At 36.3% G+C, this 19,543-nt stretch overlaps 1 protein-coding gene and 1 long non-coding RNA gene across 3 annotated transcripts in view; both read left to right on the forward strand.

Moving 5' to 3' along the window:
• The window catches only part of Meltrin (disintegrin and metalloproteinase domain-containing protein meltrin), an 85,010-nt gene that overhangs the window by 24,813 nt on the left and 40,654 nt on the right, over positions 1-19,543 (forward strand). The gene's annotated exons all lie outside the window — the stretch shown is intronic.
• Positions 15,687-16,198, forward strand: LOC114351202 (uncharacterized). The gene is made up of 3 exons (XR_003655763.1): positions 15,687-15,751; positions 15,937-16,075; positions 16,161-16,198. It is a non-coding gene; the product is annotated as an uncharacterized LOC114351202 (long non-coding RNA).

Consider the following 19,543-nt stretch of genomic DNA (forward strand, 5'->3'; position numbering starts at 1 on the left):
TCGACTTTGTCAAAGATATCAGTCGTGTAAAACAATGCAAAAAGCGTCTTCATAATCAAACCAGGAAGATCCAATTAACCCTGTGTGTAAATACCGTAAGAACTAACTAACCCCCAGATTAATTAAGTCATTTAATCCAATTGTTCAACTCTTTCTCACAAACAGACAATGTCTGTTTCTTATTCAGAAAACGGACCAAGATTTCCAAGTATTAGAGTAAAATGCAGTCTAGCAGTTAATCTGCCTACTCAAGTAAAAGCGTCGTTATTAGTGTTGTCAGTTTATTTATCGATTAGCTGTGCCCGCGACTTCGTTCGCGTGAAAACCCGTTTTTGCATCATTTTTCATTGTTGCTCTGCTCCTATTACTCGTATCGTGATGGTATAATAACCTTCCTCGATAAATGAGCTTTCTAATACTGAAAGAATTTTTCAAATCGGACCAGTAGTTCCTGAGATTAGCGCGTTCAAGTAAACAAACAAACTCTTCAGCTTTATAATATTAGTATAGATATTGAGGGTACAAAGTATTGGAGGCTTACTTATCGAACTGGGGAAACGAGGGCATCTAATTTCACGGTTCGGTACAGAAATGTTTGAAAAATTTATGGAACAGACTTCCTGTTCTTGCTGTCACCATTGATGGCATAGTAAAAGTTGTTCACAATCATGAGAAGTTTCCAGAAAAATAAACTATTTCAAACTAGCATGTAGGTACTAGAAGTCATACTTAGATCAAAATTTTAAAAACATGAGCAGAATAAAGATGAATGAAAATGTCAATAAGAAAATGGTACGTTTTTAACCGACTTCTACTGAGAAGGAGGTTCTCATATGTCTGTTTTGAATGTGGTCAATACCGGACTATTCACCGCTGTAACTCTTTTGTAGCCAGGATCTACAACTTGAACGCCAATAAAAACCCAACCAGTGAAGACCAAGTTTATACCGGTCGAAAGTTAAACTGTCATTGGACCTGCATCGAAAATAATCAGAAGAACATAGGAGGAGTTCGAAATTAAGGATCGTCTTCCAAATGTTGTCGATATCAATCAACATCGACTCGCGACAGCACTAGTCGTTACCCCAATCAAGCGGAATGATGGCCCTTACAGTTACCGTTACTCTAAGACTAGGGCAAGGGAAGTCCCAATTTAACACAACTCGATAATAGTGCGTCGTTTCCTACTTCTTCTGCGCCCGCACCACTTGAATCAACGTGAATTTAGCGTTGTCTATTTTGGGTGATATCGAACTTTATTGACTTGAAGATTGAAGAAAGTGTCTAATGCTGCTTTTACACTGCGCGGCAATTAGCCAAGTCAATTCAATGTGAACACACACCGAACAGTGGGGTGGGGATGAAAAATGAATGATTTTCATAAGCTTATAACAACCTGAATTCAGTTGATTTTATTTTCTGCGGCCCGCTTTTGCTCATAGTCTGCCCGAGTGGCAACTAGTCCCAATAAGTCTCTTCATGCGGGCCTGGTTAAAGCCAACCTTACTACTATGTTTTGATAAGTAATTGTCTGTTTTTCTTTTAGCGGGATGAATCTAATGTACTTTATTATAATTTGCAAAAGTATTTTACATTGTTTCTTGTGGTGTTTCAACGCAACATATTTGTTCAAATGCTAAGTTTAAGTGCGATACGATACAAGAAAGTAAACACAATCGTCCTTTTAACGTATTTTCTGCGCCTTAAATATTACCTTGAAAGCAAACAAGTTTTACTCACATTACAAGTTTTAAAGTCACTGACACAGTTTCTGAGTCATGTTTAATTACATAGAAAGGCAATTCTTTGATTTCCACTCAATTTCTTTTCACGTGTCCGTACATCCAGTTTATTCTAGAGACAGTAAGTGATTTTTCAGTTTGTGTGCTTTCTGAGAATAGGGCTCCATCATAACTCATGACTTGAAAGACCTCAATTGCAGGTCTCACTCAGGTTTTAAAAATCCCAAGCAGTTCCCTGATAATGGTAGCAGGAAGGCGCTGGATGCAGGCCGCTACCAACCGTGCTATGTGGAAGTCATTGGGGGAGGCCTATGTTCAGCTGTGGACGTTCTGTGGCTGAAATGATGATGATGATGATGATGAAGCAGTTCCCTTTCGGATTTTACATTGTTTTCAGTAATAGCGATCATATTTCAATACTAAAGTATCTTCTGTTCATTCACTCAGAAATAAATACAAGTAGTAATAATTTTCTAGATTGGTAGAAACGTTTTGAAAGAAACAGATCTAGATTTAGGAAGAAATCCTTCAACATCTCTTGACTGTTGATTGACGTATTAATTAATGTACATATTCGTAGAGTGAGTGATATCTTTGCATGCACTTAGCCAATGTGTTTCAAAAGTTAAGTAATGCACTGGACACGGAACGAGTTCTGCCAGTCGTGAACTATTGATGCAATGGCTCACCGTTAATTTATTTAGATTAATTTGTTGCTAAGAATAATACTGCTTGTGTTAGTATGTAACACGTGTAAAAGCGCTTTATAAAAGCCTATTTTCACAAAATAAATGACTTGTGCATTTCCTTGCTGCCTTGAGAAAAAGAGAAAGTAAAATCTTTCCTATACAGCAGTATTAGATTTTACTTCATTTATTCATTATAATTACAACATTAAGTGCAGGTGCGGTTTTGTTCCCCAGTCAATGAAGCTCATGATGTCATCCCCTGAGTGCCCGAGCAACTGCACGCAGGAGGATTTAGTTAATGCTGCTGACAACGCCACTCTTGTAGCAGAGTTTTGAGCTGACACTGTGTTGGTTTGTTGTCGATACGATAAGAAGAAGAAAAATACAACCCTGGTCAAAATCCTTGTGTAATATTATGAATTTTCTTTATTTGTAGAGCACAAAATGATTTGAATAAAAGGCATTTATGTATTACTGGAATTGTAAACTTATTAGTATGTAATTAAATGTCACAAACGCATCTATACTTTGTTAATTACAGAAGACGAGAGTATCATTGGCTTTCAAACAAATATTTTGATCTNAACGCTCTTAAGTATTGACAAGGAACAACATTCTTGTTTGTTTTACCTTCGCCTTTTAGGTTAAAACAATTGAAATCTATCTAGTTCTGATATCAATGTCTTATTAATGCCTATATTCTATACTAAGTTCACGTTTTTCCTACGATCCGTCCTTGAGTGGAACTCATACAAAATTCATAGTAAACCATGGTACAGTCACGTCACGAGCACTAAAACGTTTCCTCGTAAATTATTCCAATGCAATAAGGTACATATTCCAATGAAAATGTAGGTACTGGGGCTAAAACTTTTTCTTGGAGCATTTTCAATGCAGTTTTATGTTTCCTTCTACCTCGGGTTTCATTCTATAGCCGATTATATGGTTTTGCATTTCAAACACGTGTTTGTCTTATACGGATTCCCGCAAGACTCGTATGCTCATCAGTCCTAATGGGATGATGTCGTCATAATAAATTGTTCTGGACGCTCACAAATGTTGTAAATTGTGGCATCCTCCTGCCCCCATGCAATTAGCAGCTGTATATCTATGTTGAGCACAAGTTATTATTGCCTGTTGAAGAATGGGGATTAATGATTGAATTTATTGAAGACTACCTCAGATCATAGAAGGGAAAAGACTACCATCGAGTCGTCAGTCTTCTTTTAAGTTTCCAGTTTCTAGATTAGAGACAGAGAATGCTCCCAGAAGTTGTGGATTTAGTCTTTTCAATAAAAATAAAGTGTACAGCATTTATAGAGTTAACATTTTGAGATTATAATCACCTATCATTTCAAAATCATATTATTCAATCGTTTCAGCCGACCGCCTACTGCTGATATTGTTTACTTCAATGAAAATGTATTAATATAACTTTAAAAAAAAAAACCGACTTCAAATGCGTGAACACAAAAAAAAACTAAAAAATTAAAAAATCATCCCCAATTTTCCACCCTTGGGGGTGAAATATTTTCTTCAAATTCGCATGAAACCACCCTTTTGATAATACCTATTCAACAAAAAAATAATCGTTCAAATTGATTTATAATCGGCGGAGATATTGCGTATAATAAAGTTCATCCCCAATTTTCCACCATTGGGGGTTGTTTTTTCTATTATTAAATTTAAATGGGACCACCCTTGAGGTATTACCTATACGCCGAAAAAAGATTTGTTCAAATCGGTTCATAATTGGCCGAGTTATCGCGTAACAAACATAGAAAAAAAAAAACATACGGGTCGAATTGAGAACCTCCTCCTTTTTTGAAGTCGGTTGAAAATGCAAACCTAATGTTAGAGCAAGCAAAATGTTCAGAATCTTATCTCTTTCTTTCAATCCACAAAAAAATTGATTGACTGATGAATCAATGAAGAACCACAGTGTCAAAATATCGTTCTGTATTGTGTCAACCAAAATTCAAACCCATTCGGTTGTCCGCGACCATCGTAACGTTGATTGCTGGCTATTCATTGGCATAATGGGTTAATGGGACGCGATGACCGAAACAATCAATAGATTGGCTTGTTTTCGCAGATGTTCATTTGTGATGGTTAGTCGTTTGTCAAACGCTTCCAATCTTGTTCAAAACTCAAAGAAATAAAGCTTTTATTTGCTAATTCTGACTCCTGATGCAGATTGCCGTTTTGAATTGAGATTTTTGGCTTGCACGTGCTCATCTTCTAAATTAATCAACTATGAACTTTTCATAATAACACCATCTTTGAGTAGTAGAAGACCTACGCTAAAACTGGAAATTTAGCGTGATCTACTAAGTACCATTCAAAAACTTTACATATTATGTGTTATGTAGGTATCTATCATAATAGCAGGAAGAAGTTTTCTTAAATCCATCAATCAGTCAGTGAGAAAAAGTAGATTTCTCAAACAGATTTGTAGTGGAGTCAGGTACTACAATGAAGTTCGTGAATGAACTTAAGCTCGTATCAATACAGGTTATTAAGGAATTTAACTTTATTTTACGTCGTCCCTTATAGGGTTTAAACCAGTTGCAATTGCAATAATTGCATAAACTTTAAGGTCAGCAACATTTTGTTAAATTGGGGAGAAAGTGCACCATGGCTTATTGATTATGGTTCGATATTACGCAACGTGCGTTATCTTTTAAGGTCGTGATGGGCAATATTGGTCCTTATTGGTTGGGTATATCTTTGTGAATGAGCATATTGTTGCATAAATGTCAGTAGGATGATAATGCGTTACATCTGGCTGCAGTTAAGGTAACCTCTGACTGTCCTCGACAATTTTGTCAATGGCGATAGTGGCGATTTATTTGGACCATTATCATAAATTAAAGTTAATGGTTTAATTTAATATAAGGCATGTTCGTATAGAACTACACTCAAGTTTTTAGTTTTATGATTGGTCTAATTCATATTAAAATTCAGGCTATGAATCGAATTTTCGGCGTGGCTTAATCTAAATCTTAATCAGCGTGGCATGATCATACCTTACTTTTTTGATTCTACTACCATAATTTCCATAATTTCACTGTCATAATGTGACGGTCACATACAAATCAAATTAACATTACTCTTCCTGTGCTAGTACAAATAGGTGCAATTTCCACTGGGCTAGGCACATTTCATCCATTTTAGCATCTGGGTTAGCGTTTCCCGGCAATAGCAGATTAGGAACACTAGATGGTATCTCATACAGATGGCAGTGCATCAAGCTAAACAATGTAGAGCATCTTATGTGCTTGTAATAGATGCTATTTTTCAACAACAATGTTTTGTTACTGTACCTAGTTACCTACCTATATCAAATAATATAATAATGACGCACTAGCATGTCGTAGCATGTAGTTGTGCTTTTCAGCACCAGCTGAGCCACCTCCAGTTGCTTCCACCTTTTTAATATACGTTTTTTTTGTAATTCCTTTTATGTAAAGCAAGCAATAAACGATTATTTTTAACAACAAAAAAATGTGAAACTTACTTTTGATCAAGGAAGCTCTTCGCACGGTAATAGTAAGTTGACCGTGCTCTTACCCTGTATCTCGCCTGATGGAAAGTGATGATCAGTCCGAAGGTGGAAGCCAGCTTCACCCTCATCATCAACCACGAGGAACTGGCTATCTTACCTCCAACTGCCGGGACACATCAATATTCTAAAAATATAACTTTTTCATGACATATGGAAACAGGCTAGGCCCCCCACTATGTGGACCGACGATCTGGTGAAGGTCGCGGGAAGTACCTGGATGCGGGCAGCAGAGGACCGGTTTACATGGAAATCCTTGGGGGAGGCCTTTGTCCAGCAGTGGACGGCATTTGGTAGAAACGAACAAACGACATTATAACAATCGGGCCGTCTAGCTCAACCAGTTTCTAAATTGTAAAGAAATTGAGGACATGACCACTATTTTTTTGTTTCTATTAAGGTTTGTAGTCTCACGGCCGGCGACTTGTTTTCAGACGCGTGAGTGGCTTATAGATGGTCTTTAATTGTAATTTGCTCTTGCCATTAAAGCTGATACAGTCAACAGCACATCGGCTTATACATTTTTGTTGCAATGTAGCATTTATTACAACTGTGTAAGATCCCGCAGTGTTTAGCTTACGTGCTGTCGACAACAATAACACAAGTAGGTACATACAATCCTGCACAAATCGAGATAAAATAGCCAATGTCTATGTCTGTTTTAAGTGTTCGTTTCAGTCAAATGACGTTCTCTGCTGGACAAAGGCCTCCCCCAAGGTTTTCCACGATGAACGGTCCTGCGCTGCCCGCATCCAGGCTCTTCCCGCGACCTTCACCAGATCGTCGGTCCACCTAGTATGAGGCCTGGCTACGCTACGACTTCCAGCCCATGGTCGCCACTCGAGAACTTTTCTGCCCCAACGGCCAACGTCTCTACGAGCTATGTGCCCCGCCCACTGCCACTTTAAGTGTGTGGATAATAGATATCTTGTCAGTTTTAAGTGTCTACTTCTGTAGTTTGAAAATCTATTATATGTAGCTAACAGCTCTTTCAACTCACATGACAGGTCCCCAGAGTTAAAGTTTAAGTACTGCTTGCTTACTTATGTCTTTTCTTAAAGGTTACTTAATTAAATCATTGTCACCTGTGATCCGCTTTGAACTGGAGGGAGAAGTCGATCCTTAATGTCAAACTCCTATGTTCTTCTAATTAACTTCTCACGACAGTCTTCAGTTAGTCACTTATGGCACTGATGCGACCATTTAATTCGAGAATTTGCATTTACTTCCTCTTACTGTAAACGTATTTCAATGTACGGTCCAAAATTGTCTATCATCAAGATGAGCTTGTCTCTACAATCTACAACAGCACGTCAGACTATACATTTTTGTTGGAAAATCGCTCCTATTCCAACCACATAGAATCCCACAGTGTTAAGCTAAGAGTGCCGTATACAAAATATGGACGTTCGTGAGTGGCATGTCAAGTCCAAACGAATGGTCCCATTAACCATTAAACAGTCGTTTTAATTAATTCGTAACGAGGCTACAAGGTCGAGTGGGGGACTACCAGATTCACAAATTAATTAATGGGAGTACCACTTGATGGATGTTCCAATAATTCCAACTTTTAATTAGAAAGTAATAAGCAAATTGCTAAGATTGAATTAGCAGTATGATAGATTTGATATCGCTGTACGTTTCTGGCACTGGTGAACTTACCATCATCTTTATCATCATAATATGGAAACATGGAAGAAATGGTCAGTCGAGCTAGGATGCGCACTATGATAAAATCTTGTCGACGATTTTAGACGACAAATGTATGGGTTTATCGAATGCCTCGATAAAAGTTCTGCTACACTTGTAGAAAGCCGCTGGCTGCAGACCGCTTCCAATCGGCCAATCTTGTAATCATTGGGGGAAGTTTATGTTCCGTGGATGACCTATAAAGCCAAAATAATGTATTAAAATAAGTAAAGATGCCTGCGACTTTACCTGCGACTTTACCTCAGTCGATTTTGTATAGGAAGTCTTTGGCTCGTAAAACAATTGATACATTTTTTTTAAAACATTGATTGTATCGTGCTGTTAATATCGACTTGATTATAATTATTTATTAGTTTTCCTCTACAACCGCTGATAAAATTTTAGTGAAACCAGCCAGAAATTATTTAGATAATTTAATGTTTAGTGGTTTCCCCTTATTATTTTAGTCGCGAAAACTGTATCGGTCATGTATTTATATCTATCTATATTAATAAAGACTAACGATAACATTAAATGCAGTATTATTTTGGTTCAATTAAATAATTAATTTGGGCTGCGTTTAGGTTTAGGTTTATGTTTTATCAATCAGTGGAATGTTTAATTAAATAACATTATTTTGTTTATCGTTAGTCAGCTTTATGTTTTGTACTCAATTGTATCATACCAGCTACTTTTATACTGGTTATTATTATCATAATCAGCTTCCGTGTTTTTTATTATTGTCGTTGCCCTTATCTGCACCTTATAAAAGTCAAGCCGTTTATGTTGGGCTATAAATAAATCTAAGATAATGTATTCTCTGTTATGGTCATAGAACTTACAGACAAAGATTAGGATGTGATGGATGCTGCCACATTTGTAAGGAGAATTTCAATTAATTCGGAAAAAATCCATAATAATTTCGGTCCCTTTTGCAGGGGACTAAGTTATAATTATAACGTGACATTATTTGTTATGTGTTTAACTTACTTCTCCGTGAATCGATTTAGAAGTTATAGGTAACTGTTACTTTATCTAGGCTTCCAGGCTAGTATTTTGCTTTCAGATAATGTGTTGGAAAGTTTTTGAAGTCCAAACGTTTTATTTTAATTTTTTCTATTTTGATCCATCGACGGTGGCTTATGGGCCTTATGGCTATCAATCTGAGAATTATTTTTTTCTTTACTGTATTTACAAAATTGCCAAATATTCTAAGGCAAAGACTATACATTATTGGTTATCTGTGGTTACAAACGCTATCTTTTGTTATGCACGATTTACCGATGCAAACAGTGGAATGCTGTGTGTATTCAATTAGCGTAACATATTCTAGCTTTTAATTGGTTACGCTGTTTATTCTTATACCTCGGATAATAAGTTCAGATTACATAAATAAATATGTGCTGGACAACATTTATTTGATAAATTAAGAAACTATACAACACTATATTTAATTTGATAAGTTAAGGAACATTTACATTTTGTGCGGGGGACCGGCAAACGTACCCTGACTAACCCTTAGCTCTTTTGATGACTCATTACATCTTTGTAACACTGGTATCGATTCAAAAATCGCAATCTTTACTGAAAAGTATAATGTATTAACTTGAACTCGAATTTATGTTATGACAAAATTAGAATAAATATGCCTAATTTATGAGATAATTATGAAGCTTGTGGTTGCTTATGTAGTTGTAAAAGGATGTATTTTGGAACAAAAATGTATAGTCTGATAAGTAAGGTCGACTGTAACTATAAAAAAGTTCAGTTAGAAATCTAAATAAAACCATTAAATTATATGTGTATGCTCATCTTTTAAAACTGGCAAAATAACATCCAAATATGATGGATGATGTAAACAAACTAAAAAACTTACAAAAAGCATCAAATGCTCCCTTCGAAGAAAATAAATAAATAAAATCACCAGCCTTTTCAAATTCAAAAAGGATCTCCACCATACAATTGGAATATACGATTTGATATTCAACAGGGGACCCCTAAATGAGGATATTGTGTTGTTTATCAACGCTATTTGTTCGTTGGTAGAGATACGATACGACAGACACTTCATTGAATGTTAATTCTTTAGGGATATCGTTGTCAAGCAGATAGAATAAAGTTGAGCATTGCGATTGTATTAGTTCACTCCCTAAAAGGATTGATATTACTGGTTAAAGTATAAAGTATGTAATTTTCGTAACGGGATTACCGGTTTATAACTTCTAATATTGCTTTTAAATAAGCTTGTTGGATATTAAATTTTATAAATTCCACTTTTAGTTACCGCCACTGCATTTCCTGCAATTCTCTAAAAAACCAACCAGTTAAAGTTAAACTGCCATTTAGCCTGAAAAGAAATCAACTACTAGGAGTTCATCAATTTCTTGTTCAATGTTTGGATTTATTTGTTGACGCATTTTTTACTTCTCCACTTTTATCTCCGTGGGTGTTAGGAGTTCTTGTGTTAGATTTAATTAGAACTTTATCTAACTTAACATCTTTACAAAACTCAATATGCTCAAGTCATGATTCTCAAGCGTTATTGTTACACGGTTGCATTATTAATTCTAGCAGATGCATCTCTTCGAACCCATGAAATATGATCCATCGGCTTCTGTTGAGATAAATTGTTTGTAGAGTTTTAATGAAGTTCATCCTGTATAGGACTCGGGACTCGATCGTCTGTTGTCTAATTGTGATTTATATGTTTGTTAATTGGTGATGATTTTACATGTTATATATCTTAGAATCTGATCTCTAGATTTTCTGAGTGAAAATTTTCGTTTTAAAGTAGTCTTTGTTTATTAGGACTCACGGGATCCGTATTATTTGGTCTAAGTACCTTTTGGTCTATCTTCTATTCCTTTAAGGACATGTAGCCTTTTTATTGTTTCATTTTTAATATTTTTAAACTTGTAGTAACATTTAATACATATCACCAATAGAATTTCAAATACGTTTAATTTCCAAAATTACTGGTCTTAGTTGGGTGGGACTGACTGATTCAACCCCCTTAATGTCTGGGCAATTATCAGTTTCTCCTGTCAATTTGACCAAGTGCATTACCCTGTCCAGAGCGTTCCGAGATCTATGTTTTGAACGGGTTTTTCTCTTGGTCTGCACCATTGCGCTGCGAGAGCTATTATCACAATTATCAGTGGGCACTTATTCTGTGGTGTAGGTAATTTAGACCGACGGTGTCCGAGAAAGTGTTATTTGCACTGGACACGCGTTTGAAAGTGCGTACTTTTGTACCTCAGCCACTGGAGTACAATCACATTACGAAAGTGTACCACGGACCACGGCGCCTATTGCGGGCCAGCAGACCGTTGAATTCTTCGAGGAAAGTGTGCTGGCCATACAACAAAGACACAAATTAGGAAACACGCTGCTGCTGTCTTTCCCGAACACTATAATCCGGGCCTTTTCAAGGCTAGCTAGAGTGAATAAGCACTTATAGTGTCCCATCCTACACAGCATCTCACTTAACATCAGACACGCATCAGGTGCGATTGATTTCAAATACCTGCCTTGTTCTGCTCTTCTGCATAAAAAAGGCTTTAGAAATAGGTACCATAAAAATGTTTTGCTTCTTATTTATTCAACGCAAGCTTTACCCCATGGTTTCGCCCGCGTTTTCGGTCTTTCTGTCATATGTAATAAAGAATTAACACGCGCGTGTCCCCTTTTAAAAATTTGGGATAAAACTATCCTATTTTTTCTATTCCATCGAAACACTCATTTTTTTCTGTGGTTTAAGCGTGAAAAGGTTAGTAAATAATATAGACAGAGACGACAGAATTTAGGTACTACAAATTGCTTTAATTTCCTTTTAATCAAAATTCCAGCTATCCATAATGTTTCCCAGAATTTAATACTTTAGGGATTTTAACGTGTTAAAAACATAAAAACACATTTAATTAATATGACTAAATAAACCAAGATTTATTCAAACAACAAGGAAATAGTTTTTCCTCCTGATAAAAAGTGAATCAGAATTTTAACCACAACCAGAGCATTTCAATGCTTAGTAAACATTTCTTTACTCATGTGCTAAAAACTAAAAAGCAATAAATATTAATTAATTCTCAAGTTCAATACTAGGAAAATTCACATTTTATATTATCTTACAAACCACCACAGAATATATCTAACTTAAATGTGGAATTGTGCACATACGACGGAAAATAAACTCTATTAGGTTCACATACCCTTGACATTTTCCCTTTAACTATTACGACTTAATCTCCAGTCTGGGGACGTAAGATTTCAATAAGACCTAGCTAGAGCTTTTAGTATTCATCCCGAAGCTTAATTGGTGCGAAATTGTCTCACCAGCTGCTGTAAGAGACACTATAATATCGCGGGGTCAAGAACTCGCCGTCTAGTATGGTTATGACTCACTACTATACTGCCGAATTTGTAAACGTCGTAAACGCCAACGCCTGTTTATGTAATAACAACTCTATTAGCAGCTTAGCACATATGTACATAAAGATGAACATTCCTAGTGGCAGTTACAGCATTAGCTGTGTATTTCCGAGGTGTCTTACTACAATTAGTTGCAATGTTACTCGCGCAGAAGTCGAAAGTTGATTTGTTCGCGTCTACAAGTGACGCCTGTCCCATTTTAGGGGATGCCGATTTGTAGAGCCCATATCATACATCTGTTTGATATGGACCGATGGGAACTTAGAGTAAACTGTTTTCAGATGTCAATATGGTTATTAATACGAGTGTCAGTGACCTGGCAACGATTTTAACTGATTTCAAAGGAGGAGGTTCTATGTTTGACTGTATGTATTTTACATTCTTTCAGCAAGAAGTATTTGATTTTTCGGAAGCAATAAACAAGTTCCATCATCATCATACAGCAGTCCATTGTTGGACATACACTCTAACATACGCCATTTATTTCACAAAAACCAATTGTACTAGTGCAAACTGCAACCGAATTGAAAACTGTTAACCAACAATTGGTGAGAGAATGGCATAATATCATTCATTAGACTAATGAAACTTAACCCTAATCTCTAAGATCATGGGTTAATTGACCATAACGAGTGTAATGATGCCACAAGTGCATCAATTATAACATTTCTTAGAAAAGCCGGTTCTCTTGCAAAAGAGCTAGTAAAAGGAGTATGTAGTAAAATGTATCTTCAAGTAGAAAATATGTTTATGAGTATGCATTGCATAAAATTAGTCAATTAGGGAATGCATTAGAAAGTTAAACGGTAAATCTTGTTTGTAGCTGTTTTTTATTTAGAGCTTGGAACGTTTAAGATTCTAGCAGTTTGTGAGACTAATAATGTATTTAATACTCTGGACACATACACACTACACACGTAAGAGAAAATCCCAGGATATAGCAAACTAACATAGTTTACTTATTGTGACTTGACTCGTTTAGAATTAGAGTCAGAGTTTGGTGATTTATAATGAGCACGCTCTCAGACGGTTCATTTGTAGAGAACTCGCTATCTGCATTTAATGTGTCCCTTTTAGTGCTATTATTTTGTGTTGAAATCGTTTAGTTTATAACGAAGTCCCTGAACAGTAAAATGAAAAAATAAATGTAGATGTGTCTCGAACTGGAATACGATCGATTCGATCCAGGCTATGAAATCTTTAAAACTATCCTCTTTAGTACTTTTTTACGGATTTCGTTTAGCTTGTGATGTACTTTACTCCTTCAACTCGGAAACAAATAAAAACTGCGCACACGCATTGCAAGAATTGATTCCGCGGCTCACAAGTCACAACTGCCCTCTACATGTCACCATTAACATTCAAGTTATTTTCTGCAGTGTTTTTATTCAGATAAACTTCACACTTCTCGGAATATATTTCTCTCAGAACTTCCTGGTATCAGTATATTTACTTTATCTTTACAGATAACTATTAACGTGATAGTAAAAGGCGTGCTATTTCGCAAATACTGCTCAGATCTAGACAGCTTTCGAAACAATATGCGCCCACGCACATCCTGTATGCAGCCTGTTGAATCATTTACTATAGTCACTTGGATGAGTCTTAATTCAAAGCAGTGAGGTTTAGATTTGAATAGCGTTTGGTTAGTTGATTATAGGTTGATTCACTGGTGCTTCTTTAGAAGTCAACTGTTAGCAGGTGCATAATTGTTTTTTCCTTCCGATGTGGCGCATGCGTCACAATGATCATCGTGTGTTTATGATTGACATATTCTACTTCGTGAGTATCGTAACTTCTTGTTAGACGATTTATTGAAACGTTTTACAGAGATTTTCTTTCAAATCGGGACTGAAACCTTTGAAAAAGAAGCTGACAAAAGTGACTGAGTTTCTGTGCTGCTTCTTCTCAGCACTGGCCCAGTTATTGTCCCGAAGCACTGGTAGGGTTAATATTATTGTATTTGGGAGTAGAAAAGAAGTGTATTTTATTTATCTACTTTTATTTATTTACAGTTGATCGTTAGAAAGTGATACAGTTGTAATACTTTAGTAAAATGTATCGTGTAATTGCGTTATTCATTACTTAATATTGTTACATGACTTAATGATATTACGCGTATTTCAAATATTATGTTTTAATTGTACTATTTGAAGTTCGTCAACACCTCCAATATTTATTTAGCATTTGTAATCATTTAGCAATACAAATTACTTTTTCCTTCATATCGCTTCCGCGCGTTATTCTCGTAACTTTAATAGTGACGTGTTTCATTCATCACCACTTTTCAAGCGCTTCCAAGCGCTTTTTTCCTCCAAATACACCCATTCATGATGCGCATGAGTCACCGTATCTTGTCTAGACGCTATTATCTGTTTAGCGCCATGGGTAGTAGGTATATTTTTATCTGCGCGATGTTTTGATAGTTTATTTTGAAAATAAACAGTATAAATTCAATCAAAGTGATGGATGGTATTCGGAAACAGGTAGGTGAATGTTTTTTTGGTCTGTGTTAAAGTTTTTGTTGATGTTTTTTAGTATCTGAATATCTATTTAATTCAGGGTGTTTAATAATGAAGGAGGTAAAGTAATTTAGATCTGTTAGAGGCACTAAAATAAAACTCTATGATTGATTTGTTGCTCTACGAATTGTTGATTCATACTTTTTGTAACAACTTGAGGAAAATGTTAAATAAAGTTTTAGACAATGGAAATGGACTATCATTCGTTGACATTTGACACCAAACTTTCCAAAATTGCTTAAGACTCAATAGTCTCTCTTTTTGAATCGCTCTATCTTTGAATCCAGTCTGCGTCAATACGCAGACTGGATTCAAAGATACTAAAATTCAAAATTACACCTTCACCTGTCATATTAATTAAAGTGCGTTAGTTGGAAAATGATAATCGCTTCATTGTAACCCCTGCGCGTGAGCAACGAGCATCAAATCGTGTATGGTATGGTTGTAGCCGTGACCAGCGACTGCAATTTTTATACTTTTATTCCCGACTACACAACACACGTTTGTAGCACGATGCCCCGGAGTCGTGGGTACGTGATGTCTAATGTAGAGACTAGGGACTTACGAAGTCATGAGCAGTGCCTCTACCATGAGTTGCCATCGAAAACTTGTATTCGTATACTACAGTCGATAGAGTTTAAACGTGGATCGATGAAGTTTGCCTTAAAATCATACCATGAGTTGAATTACCGTATACTTTACTCGCCAGCGATAATTCGATGGTTTTGTGATGTTATGTTGGTGAACATGTTAACGTATCCAACTTCACACTCTATGAATGAATGAATGAAAGAACGAATGCCGCTCCTTTCTAACTATATAGAAAAGAAGATAGAGTAGGAAATAACACAAATGTCAAAAATAACACTGCAAAATTTAAGTGTCCTAGAACAGTGCTTAAATTTGAATTAACATGATGATTTTAAATTTGTATTGTTTATTTCTTGTCATTGCGACTTTGACGCAGCTGTTGTCATGACAACAGATAACAAAACATGTTTTGTTGAAGGATTATTGATGAATAATTTTCCACAAAAAATTGGATTTTAACCACGATAGGAAAATGAGAACCTACGCCTATCCGTTTAAACCGATTGTAGAATTTATGGAAAGGTAAGTTAAGTAAAAATAAACATACTATGTAGTGGAGGAATTTCGAAATTAAACGAATAATTTTGAGCTGGTTTTTTTGAAGAAATACAACCTTTCCAGCATAACTTCCACGTGCCTAGCTAAAATTCAGTAATATGAGTGCTAGATTTATATTTTCTAGATACAATAAAGTTGTTTTTCTATAGATATGGCGATCTGAGTAAGCCCACTGAAGGGCCCCAAGAAAGAGCCAATAATAGTCAACGGTGGGTGGAACTAACGGACACGCGAACGTGAAATGCTGATGCCACCGGCGACACGAAAACTACTGAGAAATTGAGAAAAGTGTGTTTAAATACCTACTACTTTATTCATTTTGATTGCTTTTATCTTATTTCGTCATTATTATTTGTAATGTTTATTTGTTAAGGTGTGGAGTGACTTTAAACATCAAGAAGAAGGCAACTCGCATACACAGAGCTGCCAAGGGTACACTGGACTGGTGGCGGTCCAGGTTCTTCCCTGAAGCCAAAGGATTTAGAGCAGAGTGCTTGTAAATAACTGTCCGTCTGTCCGTCTGTCCGTCTGTCCGTCTGTCACAGCCGATTTACTCGGAAACTATAAGTACTACAGTGATGAAATTTGATGGGAATATGTGTTGTATGAACCGCTACAAAATTATGACACTAAATAGTAAAAAAAAGAATTGGGGGTGGGGCCCCCCATACATGTAACTGAGGGATGAAAATTTTTTTTCGATGTACATACCCGTGTGGGGTATCAATGGAAAGGTCTTTTAAAATGATATAAAGTTTTCTAAAAAACATTTTTCTTAAAGTGAACGGTTTTTGAGATATCAGCTCTCAAAGTCGTAAAAAGTATGTCCCCCCCCCTCTATTTTTATAACTACGGGGTATAAAATTCTAAAAAAAATAGAGGTGATGCATGCTAATTAACTCTTTCAACGATTTTTGGTTTGATCAAAGTATCTCTTATAGTTTTTGAGATAGGTTGATTTAACTGTTGCTGCTACGGAACCCTTTGTGCGCGAGCCCGACTCGCACTTGGCCGGTTTTTAATTAAATAAATAGTATTCGATTTATAAAATCAAGGAGTTTGCAATTAAAAAGATTTTAATATGATAGGAGCAGTGGAAATATTCCATTCCCGATACTTTTAGTGCAGCCCTCGTATTCTCCCCTAGTCGCCTTTTACGATATCCACAGGAAGAATAGGAGAATCCATTCGACTCCGCCAACTGCAAAAAAAAAGTATAAAAAAACAATTTAAAATCAAATGTAAATGACTTACATTGTGTATAGCGCAATAACTTGTCCAAGATTACACAAAGCCTTTGCGAAAACTTCAAATTCGCTCTCACTTTCATAGACGGGTGATCAATCTAAATAAAATATTAGTGAACGTCTCATAGTCGTTTTACAAACATTTATCTGCAGCCTCTGTGGTCCAGTAGTTACAGAAACACTTTACCTATACCACTTTACTATTTTAGACAAATTGCTATGTCTAATGGAGGTCCGCTACGTCCTGAGTTTTATAACCGGACATTGTATGTTAAACAAGCACCTACACAACATAGGTGTTACAGACAGCCCACTGTGCAGAGGATGCATGGAAGCAGAAGAAACACCGCAGCATGTGCTCATGGAGTGCAGAAGCAAAGTAGAACAATAGGCTCAAATTCTGCAATCACCAGTGTCGCTGCAGGAGGCCTCTAGCGGCTAGACAGGCTGCTTGCTTTCTGGGGCGATCTGGAGTGGTTGGAGTAGGAAGATAAACCACAAATCGCGCACAATGGTCCAATCATGAGGCCAAGTGCAGTATTCGATTGCCCTGCAAAACTAATATGTCTAATGGATTATACACGCACGTCTGGTTCAAGCCTGTCACTCTAAATTTACTTTTGCCTTTTTGCTTTAAATGTTCTTGACTTACTGAAAGGTGCACTTGGTTCGAAATGCGCATAATTCGGTGACCTTGTGCCCAATTGCTCGTAACTGTTATGGCCATTAATTTTTTGCTAATGACCGATTACCAAACCTTTTAAGGCCTGCTTACATAACTAAAGTTTGAACTGACGTTAAAACTAGTTGTACAAAAGCGGTAATTAATAGAATTATGACAGCAACATTCAATATCCGTCTCATTTGTAAACAAATCGGTGTCCATACTATAGTCAATTCTATACTCTGCATACATAATGATTTCTACTTCGTTTAGGGACGTTTAGAGTTGATCGTCAATTGAATCTTGATGATTTTTTTTGTTCTTCTTTGTCACCCTTTTTCTGTGCCTGTGGGTGGATTGCCATACCTTTCTTCTTTTTCTTCACCTATACATATGTAAATATTTGTTTTTGTGCCTGTAGAGTAAGTTTTGTAACTGATCAATTCCCGAAACTGAATCTGTTTACGTACCGGATCGTTTCACCGAAGTAATCATGTTAAAAAAAAGTTTTTTCTTTATGCCCCGTGACCCGTTTATTGCACTTTTAGCCTCGTATTCTGTCGTACCTCTGTCTATATGAATACAGTTCGTTCAAAAGACACAATTCTCACAATGGGAGGAAGTTCACAGACCGTGCGTCATCGCGGGTGAAAAATAAAAAACCGACCGGCGTTTTGATATTTATTTTTTACCTCGATGAAAAAACGCGTCCGCTCCGCTCTCGGAATACTAAAGAGGGGATACACTGCCTACTAACTTACTTTTGGCTTTGGGAAAGAGTCTCCGCAGACAAGACTTTGTCGGTCGATGGTTAAATCGGGCGGTTAATCAGTATGAAAGCACGCACATTACACCAATTTAGATTCCTCATACAAATTCTTCAAAAAAGTCTGTAGGTATTCTGCGAGGATCCTAAGTGGGGATGTACTGCCTACTATCTTACTTTTCGGATAATTAGATGTAAGTAGAGGTTGGTGTTTCTCTTAAAAGTGCACGAAAGGTTTTTAAAACGAAACATTTGTATGTATCGCATAAACTTATGAATAAAATACAGGATTCACTTACTTTAACTAGGTAAACAAGTTTTGTGTAATATGTTCTCCATTTTTTTAATGGTATTTAAGTCAATTAATATTTACTACAATGAATAAAGGATTTGCACTAACTTAGGTTAAATCAGTACCTTCACAATAGGTTTTATTATCGTTATAATTTACTTCCTATAAACATGTATTGTATTACAATTCCACAATAATTAATAGCAATTAGTATTTATTTCTCTTATCATTTATCCCGCATTCCTGAATGAGTTTTCCTGTTTTGCTGGAATTTTCATAAATAAATTAGCTCACATTTATTCGTGATGATGACCCTATATGACAAACATGTGATGAATACCTACTTCAAATTATTGTAAATAATAATTCCCAGTTTCAAGATAAAAGGAAGGTAATAAAAATTATAATAAATTGCTAAATACATCTCTATTTCTCCTATCACAAGGGATATTCTGCAATACCCATAAATTTGGTTTAAGAAGCTTTTGTCCTGCTACTAAGTATGTAGTCCTTTTCAATTCCGAGCACCCAAAATAATCGTACGCAAACTAAGCCCATGCGTCAACGACCCTCCGCATGACCCCATGGCATCTCAATTAGCATTTGCACCCCAGGTATCCTTAATAACAACACCAGAAGGTTCTGTTTCGTTTGCATCAGGTATGGCTACCGGTCAAGGTTGGTTGGCCATCAAAAGAGCAGGACAATGGGTTTTACCGTCACGGAGTAGGGGACAGTTTGTTATGGAGATGTCGAGTTATATGTATGTAGAGGGCATTAGGGTGGA

This window comes from Ostrinia furnacalis, unplaced genomic scaffold (genome assembly GCF_004193835.3).
Source record: "Ostrinia furnacalis isolate ACB-3 unplaced genomic scaffold, ASM419383v2 OfSCF0078, whole genome shotgun sequence".
Classification (NCBI taxonomy): Eukaryota; Metazoa; Arthropoda; class Insecta; order Lepidoptera; family Crambidae; genus Ostrinia; species Ostrinia furnacalis.